The sequence below is a fragment of the Macrotis lagotis genome, chromosome 7 (genome assembly GCF_037893015.1).
Source record: "Macrotis lagotis isolate mMagLag1 chromosome 7, bilby.v1.9.chrom.fasta, whole genome shotgun sequence".
NCBI classification, from domain to species: Eukaryota; Metazoa; Chordata; class Mammalia; order Peramelemorphia; family Peramelidae; genus Macrotis; species Macrotis lagotis.
In genome coordinates, this window is record NC_133664.1 from 7,184,816 (window position 1) to 7,212,801 (window position 27,986).

Sequence of the window (27,986 nt, forward strand, 5' to 3'; positions counted from 1 at the left end):
TATGCCAATACACCTGACAATTTAAGTAAAATTGATGAAGAGTGGCAAAAATACAAATTACCCAGATGAACAAATAAGAAAATCAGGTGCTTTTATTACCACATTTTAGAAAAAGAGATTGAACTAGCCATTAAAAAATTCCCTAAGAAAAAAACTCGTCAGCACAAGATTTCTTCACAAGTTAATTATACCAAATTTTTTAAAGAATAATTAATCCCAACATTTTATGAACTATTTGGAAAAAATAGGCAAAGAAGGATTTCTACCAAATTCAATTTATTTTACAAATATGGTGTTGATACCCAAACAAGGAAGAACCAAAATGCACAAAGAAAATTATAATCAAATTCCCTAATAAATATTGCTTCAAAAAATTTGAACAAAATTCTAGAAAAGAGATTAGAGATATGACAAGTATGATACACTATGACCAGATGCTATTTATACCAGGAATGCAGGATCAGTTCACTATTAGGAAAACTATTGAGATAATTGAGCACATTAGTAACAAAACCAACAGAGATGGTATCATTATCTCAAAAGATGCTGAAAAACTTAATATGGTACCAATTCCTTTTATTTTTTTTTAGGTTTTTGCAAGGCAAATGGGGTTAAGTGGCTTGCCCAAGGCCACACAGCTAGGTAATTATTAAGTGTCTGAGACCCAATTTGAACCCAGGTACTCCTGACTCCAAGGCCTGTGCTTTATCCACTACGCCACCTAGCCGCCCCCGACCAATTCCTTTTATAAACACTAGAGAGCATATGAAGATAGTTCCTTAAAATAAAATCATAATTATTATATGTAATGGGAATAAGCTAGAAGTCTTCCTAATAAGATCAGAGATAAAGCAAGGATGCATATTATTACCCTTATTATTATTCACTATAGTATTAGAAACAATACTTTTAGTACTATAGCTAAATCAATACAAGAAAAAAATCAAAGGAATTAGAATAGACAATGAAGATACAAAACAATCACTCTTTGCACATGATATGTTGTATATTAGAGACCCCTTGAGAATCAACTTATAAACTACTTGAAATAATAACTTTAGCAAAGCTCTAGGATATATGAAATCCCACATAAATCATCAGCTTTTCTTTATTTGATCAACAAAGACTAGTAGGAAAAGAGAGAGAAATCCATTGAAAATGACAGCAAATAATTTCAAATACTTTGGAGTCCATCTGCCAAAACAAAACCAGCAGCTATATGAACACAATTTTACAAGAGACTTTTCACATAAGTAAAATCAAATCTAAACAATAGGAAAAAATATCAGTTGCTCAGGGGTAGGCCAAGGCAATATAATAAAAATGACAATTCTTCCTAATTTAATTTATTTATTCAGTGCTATATTAAACTATCAAAAATATTTTAAAGACCTAGAAAAAAATAACAATAAAATTCATCTAGATAAACAAAAAGCCTTAAATATCAGATGAATTAATGGAAAGAAATGCAAAAGAAGTTGACCTATCTGCACCAGATCCAAAGCTGTATTATAAAGCAACAGTCATCAAAACTGTTTGATACTGCTAAGAAATGGAGTGATGGATTAGTAGACTAGATTAGGTTCACAAGACAGTAGTAAATGATCATATTAATCTAGTGTTTGATAAAACCAAAGCCTTCCGTCTTTGGGATTAGAAACCACTATTTGGCAAAACTTGCTGTCAAAACTGGAAAGTAATAGGGCACAAATTATATATAGACTAACATTTCAAGCCATATACCAAATAGGATAAAATAGATGATTTAGATAAAAAGAGTGAGCATAAGCATAAGCAAATTAGAAGAGCAAGCCTATATGTTAGATTAATGGAGGACAGAATTCGGACCAGACAAGAGAAAGAGAATTATGAAATGTAAAACAGATCATGTTGAGTTCAGCAAATTAAAAAAGAAAACAACTTTTGCTCAAATAAAACCAATACAACCAAGATTAGAAAGAAAGTCAAAAAGCTGAAAAATAATTTTTACAGTAGGTGATTCTGATAAAGATCTCTTTTCTCAACTAATTAGAGAACTGATTCAAATTTATAATTCAAGCCATTCTGCAATTGATAAATGTTCAAAGAATATGAACAGGTAGTTTTCTGATGAAGAAATCAAAGCTATCTATAGGCATATGAAGAAGGGCTCTAAATCACTTAAAATTTTTTTAAATTTTATTTAAGGCAATGGGGTTAAGTGACTTGCCCAAGGCCACACAACTAGGCAATTATTAAATGTCTGGTTTGAACTCAGGTCCCCCTGACTCCAGGGCTGGTGTTTTATCTACTGCACCACCTAGCTGCTCCTTCTAAATCACTTTTGATTAGAGAAATGCAAGTTTAAACAACTCTCAACTCTGAAGAACCACTTCACACTTAACTGATTCTCTAATATGACAGAAAAGTAAATTGATAAATGTTGCAGAGGAGGTAGGAAAATTAGGACACTGATACACTATTGGTAGAGTTGTGAACTGATCCAAGCATTCTGGAGAGCAATTTGTAATTATGCCCAAAAGGTAACTAAATTGTGTATACCCTTTGAACAGCAATACCACTGCTAGAGCTATATTCCAAAGAAATTATAAGAAATGGAAAAGGAGCCACATGTATGAAAAATTTTCATAAGCAGTTCTTTTCATAGAGGCAAAATCTTAGAAACCAAATGAATGCCAATCATTTGAGGAATGACTGAATATGCTATGGTAAAATGGAATGGAATACTATTGCACAATGAGAAATGATGAAAAGGCAGATTTTAGAAAAGTCAAATGGGAAAAACTTATTTAAACTGAAGCAAAATGAAATGAATAGAATCAGGAAAACAATGTACACAGTATCTGCAACATTGTATGATGATTGACTGTGAATGATTCAACCCTTCTCAGCAGCATCCAAGTACAAAGGACTCACAAATGTAAATACTATCCACTTGCAAATAAGGAAGTGATGGATTCTGAATACAGCTCTAAACAAACTTTTTTCACTTATTTTACTCTTTTTTGCATTTTTTTCCTTTTGATCCATTTCTTCTTTTTTAAAAAAATTGTTTGGGGGGGGCAGCTAGATAGCACAGTGGATAGAGCATCAATCCTGGAGTCAGGAGTACTTAACCCCATTTGCCTTGCAAAATCCTAAAAAAAATTTAAGGCAATGGGTTAAGTGACTTGCCCAAGGTCACAAAGCTGGGATTAAGTGTCTGAGGTCAGATTTGAGACTCAGGTCCTCCTGACTCTGTCCACTATACCACCTAGCTGCCCCAGATCTGTTTCTTAATCATTACTGTGATTAATATGGAAATATATTTTACATGATAGCACATGTATAACTTTTATTTGTTCATCTGGGTAATTTGTATTTTCATAAACACACACACACACACACGGATTTAATTAGAGGGTTAATTTTGGAATTCAAAATCTTGTCAAATGAATGCTAAAAGTTTTCTTGACATATAATTGGTAAAGAATAAAATTCTATTATAAAAAGAGATAAATAGGGAAACTACATTTTACTGAAAGGTACCATAGAAAATGAACTAATATCAACACTGAATATATACAACAAATGGCATAACATCTAAACTCTTAAATGAGTTACAGGAGGAAATAGAGAGGAAAATTGCAAGAGTAAGATCTCAAATTCCTCAGAACTAGATATATTTAATCATAAAATAAATAAGAAATAAAGAGATTAATAGAATCTGGAGAAAATTGAATGATACAGGATTATATAAACTTATGTCTTAACTTGCATGATAACTTCAAAAAATCATGATGTGTTAGAACATTAAATTGTCATCAACAAATACAAAAAAGCAGATATTTTAAATGCATCTTTCTGACCATAATGCAATAAAATTACCTTCAAGAAAGTCATAAGAATTTGAGGAAATTTATATTTATACAAATATGTATAAATGCATATTATTTTTTAAAATTAAAATATTTGTTTATGAATATTTTAATATTTAATCATTTTAACACTTACTAGCTATGTGACCCTAGGCAAGTCATTTAAACCTGTTTGCCTCAGTTTTCTCATCTGGTAATGAACTAGAGAAGGAAATATCAGACCATTCCAGTATTTTTTGCCAAGAAAACACCAAATGAGGTCATAAAGAGTTGGAAACAATTAAAATGAGAAAAAAATTGAAATATTCATAACAATTCATGCAAATATTTTAAAATATTTGGTTATGAATAAACTGTATAAGGTGTGTGATCTGGGACTGTTACCATTAAAACAATCTGGTAAATTCAACAGTACTGAAATGTTTTATTGGTCTCTGCTCAAAACAATTGTTGGTCTATGGAACTAAAATAGAGAGAATTGCACATTTTATAACATTTTAAAAGTATTCTTATTCTTTTGATACCAATAATCCTATATACCCTTAAGAATAGATATTTACTTGGGGAAACAATCTTTAATCTACATGGGTAGACAGAAAGAGGTCATAGAATTTGTTGAAAAATGTGATACAATTAGATCTAAGACTACAGGAAATGGACATAACCAAGTAAAATCCCAGAAGATTATTGTTTCAGAGTCTGAGTTAAATGTTAATGGAGGATTCTTTTATTCACCAAGAAGACTCAGTCTTATTATTCTCTAGACTATGTAGTTATTATAGTATCATCTGTAGGACCAGAAGTGCATCTGGTTAGAATTGATGGAACCAGGTCACACACACACACACACACACACACACACACACACACACACACAAGGTAGATATTTCCCTAAAATTAGGACTAAAAGTTAAATCAATCCAGACCCACCTATTTTATTTCTCGTCAGGGAGTTGGAAGAATCTCTGTGTTTTCCAGTGTTGGCCCATGAGAGCATGCTATGGGTAGTATAAATGTCATTGGGCTTTAGATTGGGATGGCTTTGCAGGAATCATGACTGGAGAATTTCAAACAGAAAAACCACAGAACAAGTAAAACATATTGCCAATTAAGCTTTAAAATGGAATTTAGGTAGTTAAAGCAGCAGTATTAGTGGTATAAAGTTGATTGGTTAAATTCTTCTAGAGATTATGAGAGGACTTCAAACAGAGAAATAAGATGATGGAAACCTCTGGAGGTAGTTTATCAAGTTCTTCAGAGACCTTCTTAAAAAAGGAAGCTGCTGCTGCAAAAAATAGAGATTTTTCACCATTTCTACTGTTTAGTGTTCTCTGTGTGTGTGTGTGTGTGTGTGTGTGTGTGTGTTTGTCTCTGTCTCTATCTCATCTCTCTGATTCTGTTTGCCTCTGTATGTGTATGTCTTTCTCTCTCTCTGTCTTATTTTCCTTTCTATTGTCTATGTGTCTGCCTTTCTGTTTCTCTTTTTCTCTCTGTCTCACTCACAGAGGATGAGAGAGAGAGAGAGAGAGAGAGAGAGAGAGAGAGAGAGAGAGAGAAAGAGAGACAGAGAGAAGAAGTGTGTGTGTGTGTGTGTGTGTGTGTGTGTGTGTGTGTGTGTGTGTGTGTGTGTGTATCTGGAGTGGGGATGCAGAAGTATTTGTTTCATTGTGGAGACAGACATTGTAGAGAAAATATTCTTATATTTGAAGGTAAAAATGCTCAGGTTTCCATCTTGGCAGTAACATTTACTACCTGTCTGTCCCTAGGTGAGGTAGTTAGGCACCTCAGAGTTCACAGCATAGTCAGGAGGACTTATTTTCCTGAGTTTGAATTTTTTTCTCAGACACTTACTAGCTGTATGATCCTAGGTAAGTCATTTGGCCCTGTTTGCCTCACTTTTCCCATCTGGAAATGAACTGGAGAAGGGAATGGCAGACCACTTCAGTATCCTTTGCCAAAACACCAAATGGGGTCATGAAGAGCTGGAAACAATTAAAATGATTAAACCACAATATCAAAAACATGACCCTAGATAAATCAGAGAGAAGGATTTTTTGAGCCTTAACTTCTTTCAGTAATGGGTCAGGTTATGATGGGGTAGAGTGATGTAGACACACAGATGACTTGGGTCAGGAAGACCCTGAAATACTGACTATGAGAACCTTGAAAAGTCATTTAAACCATCAGTGGTTCAGATCACTCTTTAAGTCTCTTAGGCAAAGAGCAATGGAATAGAGAATATCCTTACTCGGAGAGGGACTTCATGTACCATTTAAGTAATATTTCAGAGAAAAGATCTTGGGTTTAGAAAATGAGATTAGGATCCAGTGTATGAACAGAGAGTTATCATCAGCAATTATATGAAAAATAACCCAAATCACTAATATCAAAGAAATGAAGATTAAAATCGCTGAGCTTCTATCTCACATTCATCAGACTAAGAAAAATAATAAATATAAACACATATGAATAACGTTTGGAGATGTGTTGTGGAAGAAAAAGCTTACTAACATACTGTTCGTGGGGATGTGTAATGATCCAAGATTTTTGAAAAGCAAGTTGAAACTATAAAGAGTCATAAACTTTCTTGTACCCTTTGATCCAAAGTAGGAGCTCAACAAGCAGGAAATGATAGAAGTTATGTTATATGAAACAAGGGAATGTTCGCATGGTATAAAGCAAAGGTTATGAATGGGAGAAATCTAAGAAGACCTGATTTTTGAAAATATGGTTTATTTTTAATTTGTGGCATAAAACAAGCATTTCTATAATATAGTATAATGAAAAGTTGATTGTTCATGAAACTGCATAAATATTATATACCACATGTCAATCTTTTTAATAATAAAATTATCTCAAATTCTTTTTTCTTTTTTTCCCTTTATTCTTCTCTCCCATCCTAGAGATGGCTACCATTAGATACAGATATATCTACATGTATAAAATTATTCTAAATATACTTCTATTTATCAGTTCTTTGTCTTGATATAAATAGAATCTCTCTCTTTATAGGTATTTTATTGATAATTTGGGTATTTAAATAATCAAAATCTCTTAAAATCCTTCTCAAACCAATATTGTTGTTATATATACACTGTTTTATTGGTTCTGCTTATTTCACTCTTCATTATTTCATATAACACATCACAAATTTCAAAGATCATTGAGTTTATTTTTTCTTTAGAAAAGTAATACTCTATCACAATCATATACAATTTATTCATCCATTCCCCAATGGATTTGTATTCCTGTACTATCCAGTCCTTTACCACCACAAAGAGAACTGCTATAGACATTTTAGAACATGTAGGTACTTTTCCTTTTTCCCTATTCATCTTTGGAAGTAGACCTAGAATTGGTATTGCTGGATCAAAACTCCAATAACTCTGTGTATTCATTCAGATTGTTCCCCATAATGAGCTGAGGAGAATCAGAAGAAAAATGCACACAATGACTATGAAATAATGTAAAAGAAAACAACTATGTAAAACTTTAGAATTCCAATCAATGTCAAGTCCTGACCACAGAAGCCTGATAATCAATTTTGCTTCCCACTTCTCCGCATTGACATTATGGAATTTCAGAATGAGATACATATTTTTTTAGAGAAGTCAACTTCTGAGCTTCTTTAGCTTAATAACATTAATTTTTATAAGGCAGGATTTTATTTTGGGGAATGGCAAGAAAGTGACACTGATGCAAAAATATTATAAAGAGTAGGGCATCATGGAAATAAACATTTTCAAAAATTATAAGGAAGAAAGTAAAATGATTTTAAGATGAGGACATAGACAAATAGTGCAGTTAAATTTAATATACACCTAAGGTTTTCTCCAGAGTGTGTCAGAGAGAATATCCTGGACTCAAAAAGAAAACTAAGATTCAGAGTTTTTTCCAATTACCTCCTGGGTCAAAAGTGAGAACCACGTGGTTCTGAACGAGAAGGAACTAAAAAAGTATATGACAATTAAAAAAGAGAGAGAAGAAAGGGCAAGACCCCAGACACAGGACTTTGCCCTGTGGCCAAGGGGGCTTGCAGAGAAATTCAGACCATAGCTCATGGGGCTGAGAACAAAAGGCTAAGTAACTAGAAGGAACAGCTTTAACAGTACCTGGAGATGTATTTTTTTTTCCTTTTCTTCCTAGATGATTAGGGGGTCAAAAGATGAGGAGATGACCAAAGAGGAAGCCCCTGCTCTGATCTATGTTGGCCAAACACAAACTGAATTATTCCTCCTCATCACCTCCTTGGATAGGGCCAAATTGAGCCTCCTCCCAAGTGTGTTTGATGATTCTGTTACAGACTGGCCTTTCCAGAACCTGGACCCAGAATGGGTACTTTTTCCATTGTTTGAGGTATGAGGGTGAATGGACAGATTGGGCAATAATGACCGTTTTAATCCAGAGAGGGGGAACCTGACTCTAAGCCAGGGTTACTAAGTTTATCTTCTCTGGAATCCCATAGGCAAAATCTTTCTGTCTGTCCTACCAGAGCCCCAGGGTCCCTGAGTTTCAGAGAAATAATTAATATTACATATATTTTTTAAAAAATGGATCCACTATAAATTCCTGATTTGATATAGAATCCTTTATATCAATTTTTCTTTGTATGAAGACAATTTTGATCTCTGTTAAATTGGTAACAAAAGAGAATTTTATTTTTTTCTTTTTTAGGTTTTTGCAAGGCAAATGGGGTTAAGTGGTTTGCCCAAGGCCACACAGCTAGGTAATTATTAAGTGTCTGAGACCAGATTTGAACCCAGGTACTCCTGACTCTAGGGCCGGTGCTTTATCCACTGCGCCCCCTAGCCGCCCCAACAAAAGAGAATTTTAAAAAGAAATCAAGCACTTCTCCATTTCCTTCTCTTCATAGTCCCATCTTTTTTGCATGTGAGTGGGGAGTAGTACTTGAAAAGTAATTAAAAGAAAGACATTGACTGAAGAAAAACTGATTTGAAATTTAAATGAAAGGTGTGTAGCCTTCACCAGGAAGTAAGCTAGATTAAGCACAAGGACAACAGTCACCATAGCTAACATTTATGAAGTGCTTGCTGGGGGCTAGGCACTGGGCTAGGCGCTGGGGGCTCAGCACTGGAATATGTGTTCTATAATCAGTTCATTTGATTCTCATAATGACCATGTGAGTTATATGCTTATTATCTTCATTTTATGAATGAAGATACTGAGGCAAACTGGACCTAAATGACTTGCCCAAGATCACACAGTTAGAACGTGACTGAGTTTGGATTTGAACTCCAGGCTCTATATCTATACCACCTAGACTACAGAATACGGCCCTCCTCCAACCCTCAACTTCCTGGCATAACATTTTTCTGCACCCCAAAGTTCAGTAGAACCAAGCTCCAGCCCCTTGTGCTGGTGTGGTGCTAATATGCAAAATTCATATCACTAAACATTCCCTTTTAGGTCCTGTCTCAAATGATATCATACCAGCTCCCGAAATGAAAGTCTGCTATCAACCATTCAGTTCTGTTAGTGACTCACTTAAAGCCAAGCAGCTAGGGATTGGCAGCACTGAGTATGCCCACTGGACTGGAACTTCCCACTCTGCTTTCTGTTGTTTGGATAATACAACAGAGAACTTTACAAAGTTGAACTACCCCCTCCTCCAAATGGTCGGATATTGTCTTACTTATTCTTCTAACTCTTTGGATTCAGAAGACCTCAAAAGAGCTACCTCAGAGGCTCCATGAAATAATATAGAGCCAGGAAGATGGGGTTCCACATTCTAGCCATTTAGTAGAATTGAGTCTGGATTGATTTCATATAAATACTGTATGTATCTTGTATTTGTTTTGCATTTATGTTTGTCTGCTGCCTTCTCTGTAAGACCCTTAAGATCAGGAGCTATTTTGTTGTGTATACTGGATGACTAGCACTGGGTAGGCGAATACTAGGAAGGGTTTGATTAATGAGTATTAATTCATCTGTGACCCTTAATCTCAATATACCTCTAGCTACTCTGTATGACTTACAGTAACCAGGTTGTCCCAATTTTCCCTTCCATAAAATGTAGTGTTGGGATGGGGAGTTCTTAACCCATGATCCATGAACCTTCAAGATAGATTTCAAAGGGTATATAAACTGAGATGGAAAAATACATCTTTATTTCCACCAGCATCCAATTAAAAATTAGAATTTCTTCCCTATGGAATACAGATGTAGGTAATACATTTTTTTTTTCTTTCTGAGATGTGGACTCTAGGCTTCATTAGACTTCGAAAGGTGTCTAGTCCCCATGGATGGCATGTTTCCTTTGACGCTTCTTAGCTCCAATTTATAGATAGCCATTTAGGAAGGAGTTCACACATTATTTTTTCTTGTGTTCGATTTCTGTTTTGAAAGTCTTAGGAATCCTGTTTGTGCTGAATAGAACTCCATTTCACAAAGAGGCAGACTAAGAGATCCACGGGATTAATAAAGAATCCAGAGTCAACAGGTATGATGGCAGAAGAGGAGGTTTGAACATCAGCGCTGTATCTCATAGCCAGACTGTCAGCTAACACTTAAATGTTTCCAGTGTTCATTTCCTTCTTTGTGGACATAGTGAGACTGTCCAGGGTGTTTAAGGGATGACTTCATAGGAATAAAAAAGGTGTTTTCCTAGAATATGCCATTAAAAGCAAAGACTGATTAAATCTTTCATCTCCTTCCCCCTCCATCAGATGAACAGATCATGCCTAACCCCAGAAACTTTTCCAGAGATTAGGGTTTTATTTTAAGCCAAATTGATTACACATTCCAGCAATTACTCTCTAAGGATACTGGTTTTAGCAAAATAACTTCCAGCAGCTAAACCATTTGAACCCTTCAAGTTGAATGGAGGTTTGGGTTACTCTAGAGAGAATCTCAAAAAGAATGAATAAATTTGCTTCTGGTGGTTATTACTGGCACTGACTCAGGTTTCAGTCTATAAGCCTAGAAGACAATGTTGGCATATTGGACTTTAATTTCTGGGTTATTTTCTTTAATGAGCAAATGTCAGTCAAGGATGCATCTGCTTTGGTACTAAGACTCCCATAAGGTACTAGAGTCCTCATAAGAGAGTTGACTTAACAGACATACCACCTTGCTTGGAGGGATTGAGGGAAGAATTTGCCTGCAGGTTTGGGCTATTAAATTAAAAAAAATAAAACTGTCTATTTGAAATATTGGAAAGGAAATGTATGTTCCTGCCTATTGTCCTAATAATTAAGTGTTGTTTGACTAACATACAGCCTACTATAGCTCCAAATATATGAAAATCCAGATTTATTTCCATAGCTTGAGACAAGAGCTGTACTGCTCAGTTGCTTGAGAACGGGTCACAACCCTTGGACTCTTCACTAGTACAGTAGCTGCCCCAAACTCAAAAACTGGATTGTCCCCTTGGCTTTTTAAACATTCAGTTAATGGAACTCTTCAGAGTTGCACCAGATTATACAAGGAACTCACTCTTTAGCAGAATGGAACTTCCTTATATTTAGGTTTATAAATAAATTTATATTTTTATAAATAAATTAGCATTTATTAAGTTCTTACCATTTTTAGACACTAAGCTAAGCACAGGGAGACAACTAGTCCTAACCTTCACAGAAGTGACAACCTACTATGTAGATAGAGTATGTGTGAAGATAAACAAATGCAAGAGAGGACATCTTGAAGAAAAAACTAAGCAAGGGTGAGGTCATTGCCAAACAGGAGAATTTATCGAAAAAAGGAAGGGATCATGTGACTCAAAATGTAGTGGTAAGCATCGGGGATGGCCAAAGTTTAAGTAAGGAATGGTCCCTGCCCTTTGGGAGATCACTCTAGGATTGGTAGAGAAACCATTGCCCCACCTCCTAAAAAAATTCCAAGTCTTTATTGTATAATTTTCTCCATAATATCCTTGGAGGCAGATGCAGAGTAGCTTAATGTAAAGATAATGGCCCACCTTAGAGTCCGAATGACCTGGGCTTGAGTCCTGCCATGAGTATATATCACTTAACTGCTCAGTTTCCCAAATACTCTCTCTCCATCTCTGTTTGCCTCTAACTCTGTCCTCCTACTGCATCTTTCTGTGTCTGACTTTGTCTCTCTGCTTCTCTCTGTCTCTCGAAGTAGAAGAAAAAAGTTTAATTTAACAAATATTTAACATAGTATAAAATGAAAATGCATTCCTAATATAAATACATATTTAGAGAGAGTGGAATTTAAATTCTATTCAAGAATTCTAACTTTTGGAAGAGAAGAGTACAGAACCAGATTTACAGATTGGAAGTAGAATTGGCAATTGCCAATTGGCAGTGTGGGAAAGTATGTATTGGAAATAAACTTGAGTTAGAGGGAGGGGAAGACCTTTCAAGATTCATTTTGGATAGTGTGAACAATAGTCCTATGGTCTTCATGATGAAATATACTTTTTGTTCCATATTTTGATGTTATTTACCTAATGTGCTAAAATTTAAATGTGATAGGAAAAAGCTCCCTCTGGTTTCTTATCAATGATAATAATAATAATAATAATAATAATTGCTTCTATGTATCAAGAGAGCAAAAAGTTGGAATTTGGGAGTGGGGGAAATCTTGATCGAAATCAGAAAAAACAAAAACAACTATTTGAGGTTTTGGTCTACATGGCATCACCTCCACTAAGTGTTTACACTGAAGTTTTCATTAACTTCCTGGCTAATTTTCCTGAATAGGCAAAGCCTGAATTATTTTACCTAGTTAAATCCCCAGTTTACATTTAGTTGATAAACACCTAAATCCTACTTACTGCCAAAAATTAATGCTTTGAAATTGTTGCACATATTTTAAATTATAATTATGATAAATGTGGTAATTGGTGCTCACTGGAATAAGCAGTGCAAATAACATCACTGCTTCAGAGGCTCCTTTATTCACACTGAAATGGATTTCATTCCACTCTAAGGAGACAGAGGAAAGACTGTCATCCTTAACACCCCTTGTAATCACCATTGATTACCATTGCTTATATGAGTCAATAAATCTAGGAATTGTCTTTGTGTGACTAGATATATCCCTCACCTCTCTAAATCTAGTTTCTTTTTTGTTTTTCAACTTTTCATTTTTTTTCAGTTACATATAAAACCTTTTTCACAGTCATTTGTTAAAATTTTGAGTTCCAAATTCTCTCCCTTTCCTTCTTTTCCCCCTCATTGAGAAAGCAAGCAATTTCATATAGGTTACATGTATGTTGTCATTCAAAAGATATTTCTATATATCTCATGTTGTGAAACAAAACAGCAAAAAAAGAAAAAGTATTTTTTTTTTAATTTCAAAATATGGTGCAATCTGTACTCAGACTTTTATCAGCTCTTTCTTTGGAGGAAGATAGCATTTTTTTTGCAAGGCAATGGGGTTAAGTGGCTTGCCCAAGGCCACATAGCTAGGTTATTACTAAGTGTCTGAGGCCAGATTTGAACTCAGGTACTCCTGACTCCAGGACCAGTGCTCTATCCACTGCACCAGCAAGCTACCCCCAAGAAGATAACATTTTTCATCACAAGTCTTTCAGAATTGTCTGTATTATTGTATTCCTGAGAATAGCTAAATCATTCACAGATGATCATTGCAAAATGTTCCTTTTCCTATCTATATTTTCCTGTTCCTACGCAGATCACCTTGCATCAGTTCATATATCTTCCCAAGTTTTCCTGCAACCATCTTTCTCATTTCTTGTAGTACAAATATTATTCCATTCAAAATCATAAACCACAACTTGTCTGGAAATACCCAATTGATGGACATCCCCTCAATTTGCAGTTATTTGACACCAAAAAAGAGCTGCTATAAATATATTTGTATGCATTCTTTTTCTTTGTTCTTTTTAAGCTATTTTGGTTACTGATCTAGTAGTGCTATTCTGGACAAAGTGAAAGGCAGGTTTTATGGCCCTTTGAGCATAATTCTAAATTTCTCTGGAGTGTGGTTGGATCAGTAAAACTTATATTCTAAATCTGAAAACTATGTGCTCCTTTGGAAGTATTGTGAGAATAGTATTTTTAAATTTTAAAAAAGAATAAAAAAAGACTAATTTTCTCGAAATGCAGTTTATATATATATAAATATGATTATATATTATAAATATAGATTTAATGTTCATTTGTTTCAGTTGTATCTGACTCTCTCTTACCCCTTTTGAGATTTCTTGGCAAAGATACTAGAGTGCTTTGTCCTTTTACAGATGAAAAAAATGAGGCAAAAGGCTTAAGTGATTTGCTCATGGCACACAGCTAATAAGTACATGAGGCCAAATTTGAACTCAAGATTTTTCTGATTCCAAACCCAGTTTCCTATCCAGTGTGCCATCTAGTTGTCTTTATACTATTATCTGTAATATAACATATTTAAAGAAAACAAGTTCATAGTCCCTAAGTTAAGAAATTCTGCTTTAATATATTAATTTGCCAAAAACATGCTAAGCTATAACCTAAATGGGAATTTTATGCATCTGGAAGTTCCCCATTTCAAGGAAATGACAAGGCTAAGACCCAAGTGAATTGTACCTATTTGGATCTAGGGGTAAAGCCAGGCCTTGTGCATTACAGATATAAAATATAATCCAGTCCCTACATTTAAGAATTGTTGGGTATGCTCTCAACAAATTCAGAACAAGTAAGAATGTGAAAAAATTAAATAAATCAAAGGAAAACAAGAAGAAAAAATATGAGGAAAGAAGGAAAATGGACAGTTAGTTGGTTTGCCAAGGCTTTTGTAAGGCAGTGGCATCAATATTGAATATTCAAAAAAGAAAGGAAAGGTTAGTCAAAAGTAGAGCTTGAGTTTAGAAGAAATGTTCAGAATAAAGGCATGAAGATAGGGGAAAGGGAGAACAATATGGTGGAATGCTGAGCATTAAATGATATTTTTTATAATCATACAAATATAAATTGTAATTTAAAATTTTTATAATTTTATATTAAGGAAATTAAAGTAGAAAAAAAGTGAAGTGGGTCTCCCAGTGTCACACAACTAGTAAGTGCCTAAGGTTGGATTTGAATGCAGTCCTTTCTAGCTCTATGTTCAGTACTCTCTCTACTTTGTCACTACTTGTTACCTGTCTTGGTGACGAGGCCCAATGCCCAGAATCACATCTGCAAAATTGTTTGTTTCCCCACCTAACGTGGTCACTTCCCACTTGGACAAAATTTGGAAACATTAAAGAGGACCAACCTTCATTTTTGAAGCTGTACCAGAGAAGTGCTTGTCTTAAATGCTGAGGTCATCAGCCCGGGGTTTGACAACAGAAGACTTTCCTAATGACCTCAGAAGGCCCAATCACTCCAACAATTCCATAGTTTACAAACAAACCAGAAGGGAAGGGACACGGATTACCTTTCCCTGTGTCTATAGACTCTGTTGAGGGATGCTCACTTTGTTTGGTTTAATTAGCTTTGTTTAGGAGCCAGAATATATCTGGGAATGAAGAGATTTAACAGAAGCCGTCATTTTGGATAGAAAATGTTAATTTTGCGGATTCTGCCATGGGGGGGGATTGTATCACTGATGATGGTCATGATTTCTGTTTACTTTTTAATATATATTTCAGGATAGAAGAATGTCTCAAGTTAAGACACTAGATTATAGAAGCAAATCTCAATTACTCTATAATTCAAATATTTCATTTTACAGAGGAGGAAGCTGAGGCTCAGGGAATTTTCCAAAACACATTAAGGTCAGAGAGACTGTAAGTAGCAGAACTAGGTTTTATAGCTGGATCCTTAGATTCAAAATTCCTCTCTTTTTACTACATCCAACTGCTGTCTAAAATATGCACTTAATGAGCAAGGATTATTCCCTATAACAAGTTTGGATACTCCCTCAGCTTCATCCTGTTCAAGGTCCACACCCCCTTCCCCCTACCTTTGCCCCACCAATACAGGTTTGTCTCCTTACCCTCCCTCTAAATTGACTTTCATTGATTTGGGGGAGCTTCCCTTATTTCTCCAGACTCCCAGGGCCTGCCCAGAGCATCAGAATGACTAGGTATACTGTGCCCATGATGACTGAATTTCCCTTGCTCATCTAGACGCAGGGTGTCTTTCTTCCCTGCCATGGATGTTGACTGGGGCTAGCATTCACCAGAATCCTAACAGTTCATTCTAGCAGCAGTGGCCGTCATCATAGTAGTGGGCTGGGGTCACAGTAGTGGAAGCAGTAGCAAGGGTATCAACCAGACCTCAGAGTTAGCAGTATAGTAACATGTGGCCCAGTTGCCATTTGCAGAATGCCATTCAACTTTCTTTTTTTTTTTTTAGGTTTTTGTAAGGCAAATGGGGTTAAGTGGCTTGCCCAAGGCCACACAGCTAGGTCATTATTAAGTGTCTGAGACCGGATTTGAACCCAAGTACTCCTGAGTACAGGGCCGGTGCTTTATCCACTACGCCACCTAATGAAGTAAATTTTTCATTGCCCCATTGTCAGTGAGGGGCAAAGCTGGGACTCAAAGTGAATCATCTGATGCCAGAACCACTGCCCTTCTCACTGAATTGTTTTCAAGGCCATGGTGACTCACCATGTTGCAAAACTGGGGACAAAGTAGGCCTTTGGAATCTTTTAGGAGTGGAGCACAGGCAGAAGGGATAATGAATGAAACTTTGGCTGCCTCCTTAATGCCAGTTCTCAAAGGGGTGTCATCTGTCTTCTTATGAAGTGAGGAGCTGCCATGGAAGGTGAGGAGAGAGACAGAGAGACAGAGACAGAGACAGAAAGACAGAAAGAAAGGGAGGAAAGACAGAGAGATACAGAGACAGAGAGACAGACACAGACACAGAGAGACTGGTGGGGGGGGAGAAAGGAAGAGAAGGCGAGGGAGAGAGAAGGAGAGACTAAGGAAGCTGGAAGACCATGGGGGATCTTACATTCTCATGGATCAAGATGTCACATATTAAATGGAAGTTGCCCAAGCAATAGTGGGAATGTCTGCTTCTAGGCCAGATAAGGTGAATACAGGCCTGTTAGGTCCCAGGGTGCTAAGAGGGAAGCTGAAGAGTTGAGCAATTGTGATGTGGGGACTCTTGTTTGGGAAAATATTGTTTGTATCTTGGTAAGAGCTCATTTTTTTCTATGTTTTTTATTTTATTTTTTATCACAAGGCTGATGAATATAGAAAAAGGGATCCTTCCTCAATATCAGAAAGCCCTGCACTCCAATTTTGATTTCTCTGGGAAAGCCAATGACACTGTGCTCTAGGAAACTGATAACATGTAAAAAAGGTGCTACCTTGTATTGTTGGAAGGAATTCCTCATTCAAAGAAGTCACAGATCCCATCCCCCTGGCTCTGAGGTTGGAGGGATAAATACAGAAATGAGTGTGATATAATATCTAGATTTCAATGAGAAGTTAATTACATATATGCACAGAAGAATTAGCATTTTTAAATATGAATTGATGTTTTAAAAGTTCCAAGACTATGAGAGGCAACATGGTGCAGGGGTTAAAAAATTGAACTCAGAGGCAGGGGCACCTTGGGCAGATGGTACCTCAGAAACTTGGCTCGTGAACCTGGATAAACCCATGCCAATACAAAGTATTAACAAAGGAGATCGCATTAATAGCAGCCAATATGTCTATGATGTATTCAGGTTTATAAAATGCAGAAATTTTTTTTAAATTTGTTTTATTTTACAAAATAAAATAATTGGCATATTTGCAACAAAACATGAGAGGATTCCTAATATAAAACAAAAGATTTCAAGAAAGTCTCTATAATGAATATCACACCTTGAGTTCAAGATTAACCATTTTTCCTTTGCTTCCTTGTAAGGGATGTTTTCTCTTCTGTACACAGTTCACTTTATTTGATACACAGATATTCTAAATAGGTCTCTATTTCCTCATCTGTAAAATCAGGGGTTGGACTAAATGATACAGAATTCTAATTCCATAACTGGATCTTTTGAACTTCACAATGACCCTTGGAAATAGGTTTGATGATCCCATTTTTCAGATGAGGTAACTGAGTCAAATAGAAGTTAAATGACTTACCCAAATTCATACATAAGGGTCTGAGGCTAGATTTAAACTCAGGGCCCTTTGACTTCAGAACCAGAGCTCTTTCCACTATACCATTCAGCTGTTTTAATAGATCTTTTGTACCCTTCTAACCATGTGATATAAAAGTCAGTCGATTGATAGGCTGTCATTAAGTGATTATTTTGGGCCAGACACTGTTAAAGAAAAAGGAAACACTAAATGAATTTTTACTCTAGACTATGTTCTCAAATGTGACTGAATATGGCACCCATTTCCTTCATGTCTTTCCAACATAACACGAAATAGAACACACCTCCAAGACTATGAGCTACCTTCCAACCCTCGTGTTATAGATTCCAACAGACACAGAAATAATTGGGCCAAAAATAGCTGCTGCAGACACCTTCAGGTTCAAGTAGCACAGGGACACACTCAGACTAAGCTGTCTTTATACACACACACACACACACACACACACACTCTTGGTTCCACCCTGGTTTGCTTAAATAACACATTCAATCTCACAATTCAATGTGGCTACTAAGGGACTATTACCTCATCGGATGAATGGGAGTCGCTATTTTCTGTCCTGCTAACTGGCACTGCTTAGAGAAAAAAATATTCCTGAAGGAAATTAGTCAATCTAGAAGGTGTGGATGACATTCTGTAATATTCCTTGTCTAAAACCCGGTACATATTATGCATGACTGGGGACACTTTGGACAAACAGAAACTGGTGGTCTTTCCATGGAAAGCAACCATGGTCCAGGGAGCAGTCTCCAAAAGGGCTAATGTTTGAAGACAATGGGGCTGTACAGAACCAGTCCACTTAGGACTTCAATTTTATTTATTTATTTTTATTTAATTAAATTAATAAAAAACTCACATGAACTCCTGGAGGACCTGAGGACCAAACCTACTGTCTGAAAGTAAATTCCATGGAAGCAAAATGGGATGCATGGCAAGAACTTTTGGGAGGTTCTTGAAGTAGCTAGTATGTCAGTCTGTATATAATACTGTAGTGATGGATTGTGAGAGAACAGTAAGGACATCATGGGTACAGGGTGAATGGCAGCCCCACAAAGCACCTCTCCACAAATCAGCTGATTAAATCTCCCACTGGGAAAAGTCTGGGATTTGGAGTCTGAAGATCATGACCCAATTTGTGACTCTCCTCCCTTCTGTATGTGTGCAAATTGGGAGAAGTCACTCAGCCTCTTCTGCTTCCTGTCTTCCTTCTCTATATGATGAGTATGTCAGACAGGAGGCTGCCTTAAGTGTCTTCTACCTTTATTTTCCCAATGCTTATCCAAGGGCCTGGCATGCAATGTTTGTCCCTTAATAAATCCCTTTAATTGAATGACCCCTGAGAAGGGCAGGGGAAGTGCTATTATTCCCATTCTAAAGGGAACAGAATGAATATCCCCAAAGGGCAAAAAGCATCTTGGGAAATGTCAAATTGAAGAATTGAGTACAACTCTTCAGATACTCGTGCTTTTCTCACATCATAACACCTATAAAGGAGATAAAAATGCTATAAATGTGGTATATACTATTCATTTTAGAATATAAAAAAAAGATTAACTATCTGAGTCTTTGAATGGAACAAATTTTCTTTTTGTTCTTTTTTCACTATTAAACATTTTAGGGGAAAGTATTCTGAATTTGCTCAAGAAAAGTCATGAGTTTCTTTTTAGCAAATATTTTTCTTAATAAACTGAATCAACTTTCTTGCCCAATGGAAAGGGCATTTTTTTTCCTCCTAGAGAAATGTGATTTTAATTTGGAGAACTGTTTTTAAGATGTTTTCTTTTAATTTTTCTTTTTGAAATTAGTTCAAATAAATATTTTGGAGAATTTCCATCTAATAAATTTGTTATGGAGGTTGTAAATATTCATTTTATCAACAAAATAAATTTTTATTCTTATTATTACAAATTTTGTACAATTCCCACTCTTCATCAGAAGAATTTAATAAATTCAAAGAAGAAAATTAAAATCTTGATTTTCAACTGAAAAAATGAGGAATGATAACAATAATGACTTTCAATTATGTAGAACTTTGAATTTTGCAAAGAAATTTATAGCAATTCTGTGAGGTAGGCACTATTATGCCTATTTTGCAGATGAGAAAACTAAGATTCACAGTGGTTAAGTGACTTGCCTAGGGTCATAGTTAATAAGTAATTTAGGCCTTCCTGACTCCATCCATATCCAATGCTTTATCCATTGCACTACCCAGTGGCCTATAACTTTGAGTAGCATTTTATCCATATAAACATTGGAAATTGTTATATTACTAGTCAGAAAGGCATGAAGTTGGCTTTCAATATTGCATCCAGTCCTCCCTGTGGTGGCATGGGGTGGGGGGGGGGGGGCTATTCAGCTAAATCTTTTGAGTCACAGCCAAGCAATTCAGATCTCTAGAATATACACTGTTCATGCAGATAGCCTTTGACTAAATGGGATAGAAATAAGCCTATATTATATAACAAAAAGTTTAGTTAGACAAGAAACTTTTAGAAAGAGGTATTTATGAAGGTATTCTAGTAAGAATAGTTGGTACAAACACTTCACTCTAAAACTGATTTACTTTTTGGTCAGTACATGGAGGGGAGGGAAGAGTGGGCTCAATTTGAGAGCGTGCATACAGGAAATGAGTAGCACAGTCTTTGGAAGACATTTTCTTGAAGTATTCAAGATGGTTAGTGTTGTTGGAGTTTAGCATCACTTTTTTTTTTTAGGTTTTTGCAAGGCAAATGGGGTTAAGTGGCTTGCCTAAGGCCACACAGCTAGGTAATTATTAAGTGTCTGAGGCCAGATTTGAACCCAGGTACTCCTGACTCTAGGGCCAGTGCTTTATCCACTGCACCACCTAGCCACCCCAGCATCACTTTTCTTTAGAACTCTCTGTAGACCCTTGAATCTTCACTTTCTTCAGTCATTCCTCAACTCTTCCAATATAGACTCTTTCATTATCTGATCTAGAAAGTATGCAGTGATGCTTACAGGAAGATGGGAAGCTACAAGTTCTCTGATGCTTTGAAGGTCATAAGGCCCTACACTTGTTCATTGTAGTGTAGTGGAGATCAAAATTGAGGGCAAGGTATTTTCTTTCTTCTACAGATGATTCCTTCAAAGTAGCCTTTGTCTTTTTCTGTGTCTCCCTGTCTTCCTACATCTCTCTCCAGTCTAATTTCTACCCCCTCTAACAAATTCTCAAATCTGTAATTCAAATTATCTTGATAGTTTTATGTAATTTCCAAAAGACATGAACAAGATCCTGGGAAAATAAGACTTCTTTGGGAAAAAAATCAATTTATTTCCTCAACTATTTCCCAATTACTTGTAAAATTTTTTATCCATCATTTAAAACTTTGAGTTGTAAATTCTCTCCTTCCTCTTGCCCCCCCCCACTTCCTTGAAAAAGCTAAAATTTTAATTCTGGTTATACATGTGAGATCAGACAAAACATATTTTAAAACTAACCTTGTTTTAAAAGAAAAACACAAATAAAATAAAAATAATACAAATAAATATCAATATAAACTCAGAATTCACTATTTTTTTTTGCTCTGGAAGTAGATGACATTTTTTATTATTGGTCCTTTGGAATTATCTTGGATCATTGTCTTAATCAGAATAGTTTCACAGTTGGTTAATTTTTTATTTAATTCTATTTCTGTGCATGTTGACATGTAGCTGGAAGAGCACTTAGCAAGTAAACAAATAAGAATGGATAGGACCCGAGTCCCTGTCCAACTCTCTGGGGCTGAAGATCTTACCATCTCACTGGGACAAAGGTTTTACAAGACAGTCAAATGTGATGCTCTTCATGTTACAGAGCATGATTGACATATGTGAACAGGAAGGGACATGGTTGCTAATAGAGTCATACAGATTGAATAGATAGACTGTGTTAATAATGGCATTATAATATGCTGCAAACAGCAGTGGATTTCCAGAATTATGCTTGTGGATGAAAAATAGGCATCTATAACCTATAATTTATCCCACATGTCAGTTGTTTTTATTTTGCAAGTGCATAGGTGGAAGTAAAACTCAATCTTCTGTCAAAAGAGGAGAAGATAAGTTAGAAGATGAATGATGGCCCAACATGAATGTGGACTTGGCAAGATGTAAGGAAGAGATCCTGATAGCAGCAGAGAGAGGTGGAGAACATCTGGGGTGGTTTCCTTTATCCATTCAGGGAAAAGGTTACATCCCACCCAGTGAGAAGTGACCCTCAAAAAAATGTAACTGATATGCCTTGGCCTATGACGTGAGCATGACGGTGACCTCTGAGGCTTCCTCCCAGCGTGTGTTTCTGGTTAGAAAGAGAGAGAAAGCTAGATTGCCGTGCCAGTAAGGAATGTGAGGTATAGGAGAGACGCTGAAAAGCCAGGCAGTGATGAGGAACCTGGGGAAACCAATGTTGCCAGTGGGAAAGAGGGAAATTATAGAGACTGGATGTTCTGGAAAGTTTGGGCAGAAAAGAAAGATAAGTGGTTTTCCTCAATTAATTTAAATTGAGGCCAGACTTACTTTTTGGTTATCTCTTCCAGTTGTATGCTTCCTTCTATTACTATAAAGATGATATCAAATGGTAAAGCCTAATGGTTTTAAAGCCTAACTGGTTTTGATAGCCAAGAGATCTATCAACTAGAAACTTCCCCTAGAGTGCTCCATGCCTCAATTTCTCTTGCTCCTAATTACCACATCACAAATATGCTATGTATTCTTCAATGCAGTTGAATCCTATAAAATACCCTTCTCCTGGACTATGAATGCCTTGCCTTCAGTCATCACTCACATGCTTCAATTGTGATCTTTGAAGACAGGGACTCTGGTGAATATTGTCTTAATCTATCTAACACCTTGCATATTATTCACAAGTATTCTGTGTCTTTAATTAGAAACTTTTAAATTTCACTTTTCTCTGATCATTACTCTTACATTCAATCTCTCCCTATGTCTTATTCCCAACTAAAATCTTTCCATTTTCCTCATCGAGACCCCCACTGGATCCACTGCTCAGGGATTATCATCAGCATAGTTCCCTTCCAAGTCATGGTCTTCTTCAAGAACGAAGGACAAAACCATCAGTGCTATTCAAACTTAATTTCCTTCTTTTGCAAATATAACCTTCTAACTAGACATTTCACTATCTTCTTCACATTTCCACTGTCCTCTGCTCTTAAATCCCATGTTCCTATTTTCTATGCTGCTCAACTTTTGCCCCTTCATTCACCTTTGCCTCTACTACTCCTAGGCTGTTATAAGGAGTTGACAGCAGTCATACAGCTGTGCTGTTTGAGTATATTATAGATTCATATAATCTAACCTCAACAGATTCTTTCCTTCAGAATGGTGTTTCTTTTATTCCTCTTGAATTGATTTTTCTTTATTTTCCTCCATCTAGGATCTATGCCAAACCTTATTTTCTTCCCTCAAGTCTCCCATACCTTCTTCAGTCCCATCACCACCCCATCAGCTGAGGGTCCTGATGGAATTGAGGCTATTCCACATGAGCTAGTTCTTCCTTTAGTGGGTTCTTCTCCAAACTTCTCACTAGACATGATATATCACTTTCTTATTTCTCCTTCTCTGATAATGACATAACCTTTCTCCTTTCCAAGACCAACTTTGCTATATATGTATTTGATCACATCCCAAATAGCTTTCTACAGTAGATTTTTATCCTCAGTTATCTCCATTTCCCTTTATTCTTCCTCTCTTTTTTTCTCTCTCCCTCCTCCCCCTCAGAAAAAACAAACAAAAACATGTGTATTTCCCACGTTAAAATGAACAAACAAGCAAAAACAGAACCTCAATAAATCCTATGTTATTCTAGAGGGATTTCCTAAAGACATTTCAAACATAGAACTAATTATCCACCCATATCCACCTCTTCATGACCCCATTTAGAATTTTCTGGGCAGTGATACTGGAGGGGTTTGCTACTTCCTTCCCTAACTCATTTTATATATGAGTAAATTGAGACAAACAGTATTAAGTAACTTAATGAGGGACACACAGCTAGTCAATGTCTAAGGCTAGATTTGAATTCAAGATGATGAGACTTCCTGACTCCAGACCTGGTGCTCTAGCCACTTTATCACCTAGCTGTCCTTAACTTCACTATTATGAATTTCCCTATTTCTGTTAAAGTTAGCATCATCCTTCCACTCTCCCAGGTCTGCAACCTTGGCCATCCCTTTGACTTATCATTCTATCTCACCATACACATCTTACCAATTGCCAATTATCCCATTTCAACCTCCCCGACAACTCTCACATCTGACCCCTTACCTCTCCTAACATAGCCACCACCCTAGTTAAAGCTCTACTCTCTTCTTGCCTGGACTATAGCAACAGTTTCCTAATTGGTCTCCCCAAATCAAATCTTTCCATTTTCCATTCCATCCTATATTCAATTAAAGCAATCATTTTTCTTAAATGTATATCTAATCAAGACTTTCCTAATTCAGTCAACTTCATTGTCTCCCTATTACCTCTAGAATAAGATGAAACTTTCTCACTTTAGCATTTTAAGCCCTTTACAATCTGGCCCAAACCTGTCTTTCAGCCTTCATTGTTATTTTTGTGGTTGTTTTCCTATACTCTACAAGGCAGTCAAGTTGGTCTTCTATTCCTCCAGCATGAAGCAACAATTCCTATGTCTATGCCTTTTGTCTATGACATGGGTAGAAGGCTCTCTCACCTTAACTGCCTTATAGAGTCCTCTTCCTTTAACATATCACTGGAGCAATCCTTCCTGAAGCCTTTCATGATCTCCCCACTTGCTAGCATCTTCTTGCCCCAAATGCTCTGTATTTTAATCTGCATTCCTTCTCATCTATGCTCCTGACTTTTTGGATTTCTACACTATATCTCAATTACAGTCACACCCTGGAACTACCCTCAAGTTCCCTCAAGGCTGGAACCTCCTTTCTCTAGAGAATCCAAAACGGAAGTCTCTTGTTCCAACAGAGGTTGTTTCTTAGCATCTTCATTTTGGAGAGACTACCTAGCCAGTCAACTATCATTGTCCTTCTAGTTGTGTTTCTGACTTTCTGGATTTCAGCACATGTCCTCAGGCTGGTGGTGCCTTCTATTTTATTCTCTTTGCCCCTCCTCTTTCCACTTCCACTGTGTCTCTTTGTCTCCCATTAGATTGTAAGCTCCTTGACAGAAGGAACTGCTTTTCGTCTTGTATTTGATTCCGGAAGACTAAAATTAGCGTCTAGCCCATGGTCAAAGCTAATGAATTTTTGCTTCCTTATTCTCTTAACTATTTTTTTCAAACTAGATTTAAATTTTATATATTTGTCTATGTATTTGGTGTTTAAGCTATTTAGGAGTAGAAATTGCCATTTCTTGTATTCATTTGTATCTCTACATACACATGCTAGTAAAGTGATAGGCACTTAGTCAATATTTAATAAATGCTGGTAGGATTGTCTTAGTGCCTGAGTCTGACAAAGTGCAAGATGATAAGATATGGCATAATATGATATAAGAACATTTAATAAACTCCTACTTGTAACAGGTGGTATGCAAAATCCAGAGAATAAAAAAGAACAAATAAGATAGTCTTTTTTTGTTTTTTTTTAGCAAGGCAATGGGGTTAAGTGACTTGCCCAAGGTCATACAACTAGGTAATTATTAAGTGTCTGAGGCCAGATTTGAACACAGATCCTTCTGACTCCAGGGCCAGTGCTCTATCCATTGTGCCACCTAGTTGCCCCAAGGTCTGATAGTCTTGATCTTCAAGGAGCTTATAATCTGGTGTAAATGATGCATAATAATATGGCATATGATAACATAGCATGATGAATGATGCAATATTCTATTATATGGAGAATTCTGTTCTGTCAATTGTGTCTAGCTCTTCAGGGCCATGTTTGAGTTTTGTTGGCAGAGATAATGCAGTGGTTTACCATTTCCTTCTGCATCTCATTTGATAGATGAGGAAATTAATACAAACAGGGATTAGTAACTGTTCACACAGTTACTGAGGTCAGATTTGAACTCAGGTCTTATTGACTCAAGGAATAGAATAATTCAGTGGTCCGTACACCACTTTGCTGCCTCACTCTCTTACCGATTTCCCAATTACTTACACAACCATCATCCTCTGACTTTTCTACTACTCTTGGCCCCTAAAACTCACTACATGTGAACTAGAGCAAGTCACTTCACCTCTATTTGTCTCAGTTTCCTTGTGTGCCAAATGAGGTTCAGGATAACTGTAGTTCCTGCCTCAGAATAGATGTGAAACTATGAGATAATATATTTAAAATATTTTGCTAAATGCTGCTGCTATTGATGGAATTGTCCAATGTCCCTTCATTTCTAGGGTCTCTAGTCTCTGATCTCTAGACTCTATGGTATATGGTTATTCTCTGCTTGTGAAAGGGATGCATTGAATGGAATTACACTGTGAGACAGAACTAAACCATCTTTTAGATAACATAGGAAAGATGCTTGTTAACTTCACAGCATCAAAGAACTAGGTGCTCATGTGTGTTCAACCTTTGGTTCACATACTATTATCATCATTGTCGCTCTCATTCTTCTTAGCCTTACTGATGGGATTCCAAAAGAAATGATTTTGGCATAAGACTTTATGCTGTGAAGTTTTCACATTCAATATTCCTATAAACTACTGCACATATGTTTAAAATACAGTCTCTGCCTTTGTTGTTAATTAGCATTAACAAATCCCAAATAAAAAATTCAGTTACTTGTCAAAAGTCAGAGAATCTCAAGACTTTTGCAGATTTTTTTGTTATTCTCTTTGAATTCTAACAATTTAGAGTGAACTATATGGTCGTAAAGAAAATATTGAAAAAAACATCAACCCACTATAAAAAAGATATTTTTCAAATTATTAGAGTGTTTGTCACTGGTCATTTCCTGCACCAAAAGTCCTATTTATCTAGTTATTGGTCACAAACTATGATTTTTGTTTAGCTATGAGACCGTGTCCCTGATTGGACCTTTCCAGGGTCATGGTTTTTAATAGTCCATTGAAATACAGGCTTGTAGTTTCCAGGATACTGCCTGCAGGAGCTCCTATGAAACAATTCGTCAAATTGTTTAAACAACCCTGGGAAGCGATAAGTCTTCCCCACCCCCAAACCCCCAATATCCACCTGGAAATGGAAGCCTGGTTTCCCTTGCAGTGAGCACAAAGGCCTAATGTTTCAGAAGAAAGGCAAGTCTGGCCAAGGATGGAACTGAGCCCTGGAAAGCCCGCAGGAGAATAATTTCCTCCTCCCATAGGCCTCAAGAAGGATAAGCTTCTGATGGTGACTCATTATAGAGTAGAAGTAAGATGGAGCTGACTTGTACCAGACAAAATCCTAAGTGGAAGATAATACCAACATATTTTCCTATTTGGCCTTGGTCTGATTACTCAGGAGCTTATCATCTCCTTTGCGGCTTTTCCATGATTTCCATCCTTGTTTTATCTTCTGCTGTTCTCCTATGATCATTTAACTGTTCAAGAGAAGTTCCACAAGAGGGCAGGCCTGGGCAAGGGAGAGTAAGGGAAACTCAAAGTCCTTTGCTAAGAATCTGTTAAGAGAGTTAAGAAAGAGTTGGGTGGGACAGGAAGTAAAATCCCAAGCTAAAATAAGATTTGGAGATGATCTGTGGACTCTGTATTCTTGGTCTTATTTTTATCTTCCATATGGAAAAGAGGCAGTGTGGTATAAGGGAGAGAGTGCAGAATTCAAAATTCTGGAGACCAAGCTTCATCTCTATACATTACCTGGCAACACTGAGGCTGATCTTTTGCTTACAGAATCTAAGAGATAGGAGGGATAGCAGTGACCATTGTCTTCAGTCCCTACACAAAAAGCGATGTATCTTTTCTAGCAAGTGGCCATTAATGCTCTTCTTGAACACAATCCCTAACAAGGACTCAATACTTGCCAATATTGGACATTATAATACTGACCACTCTAATTGTTAGATTTCTTTTCTTTCCATAAAACTTCTTTCCAGAGTGTACCTCTTCATCCTGTTGCCATTCTTTAGTCGAACGAAACAGGCAAATCTTGTTTTTTTAATATGACAATCTTTTATATATTGAAAGACAATTATCAAGTGCCCCCATTGTCACCCTTTCCTCT

The 27,986-nt window shown here is 36.4% G+C and overlaps 1 protein-coding gene across 4 annotated transcripts in view; it reads right to left on the bottom strand.

Annotated features, from left to right (window-relative positions):
- LOC141494331 (alkylglycerol monooxygenase-like) overlaps window positions 1–27,986 on the bottom strand; it is a 240,778-nt gene that overhangs the window by 68,801 nt on the left and 143,991 nt on the right. The gene's annotated exons all lie outside the window — the stretch shown is intronic.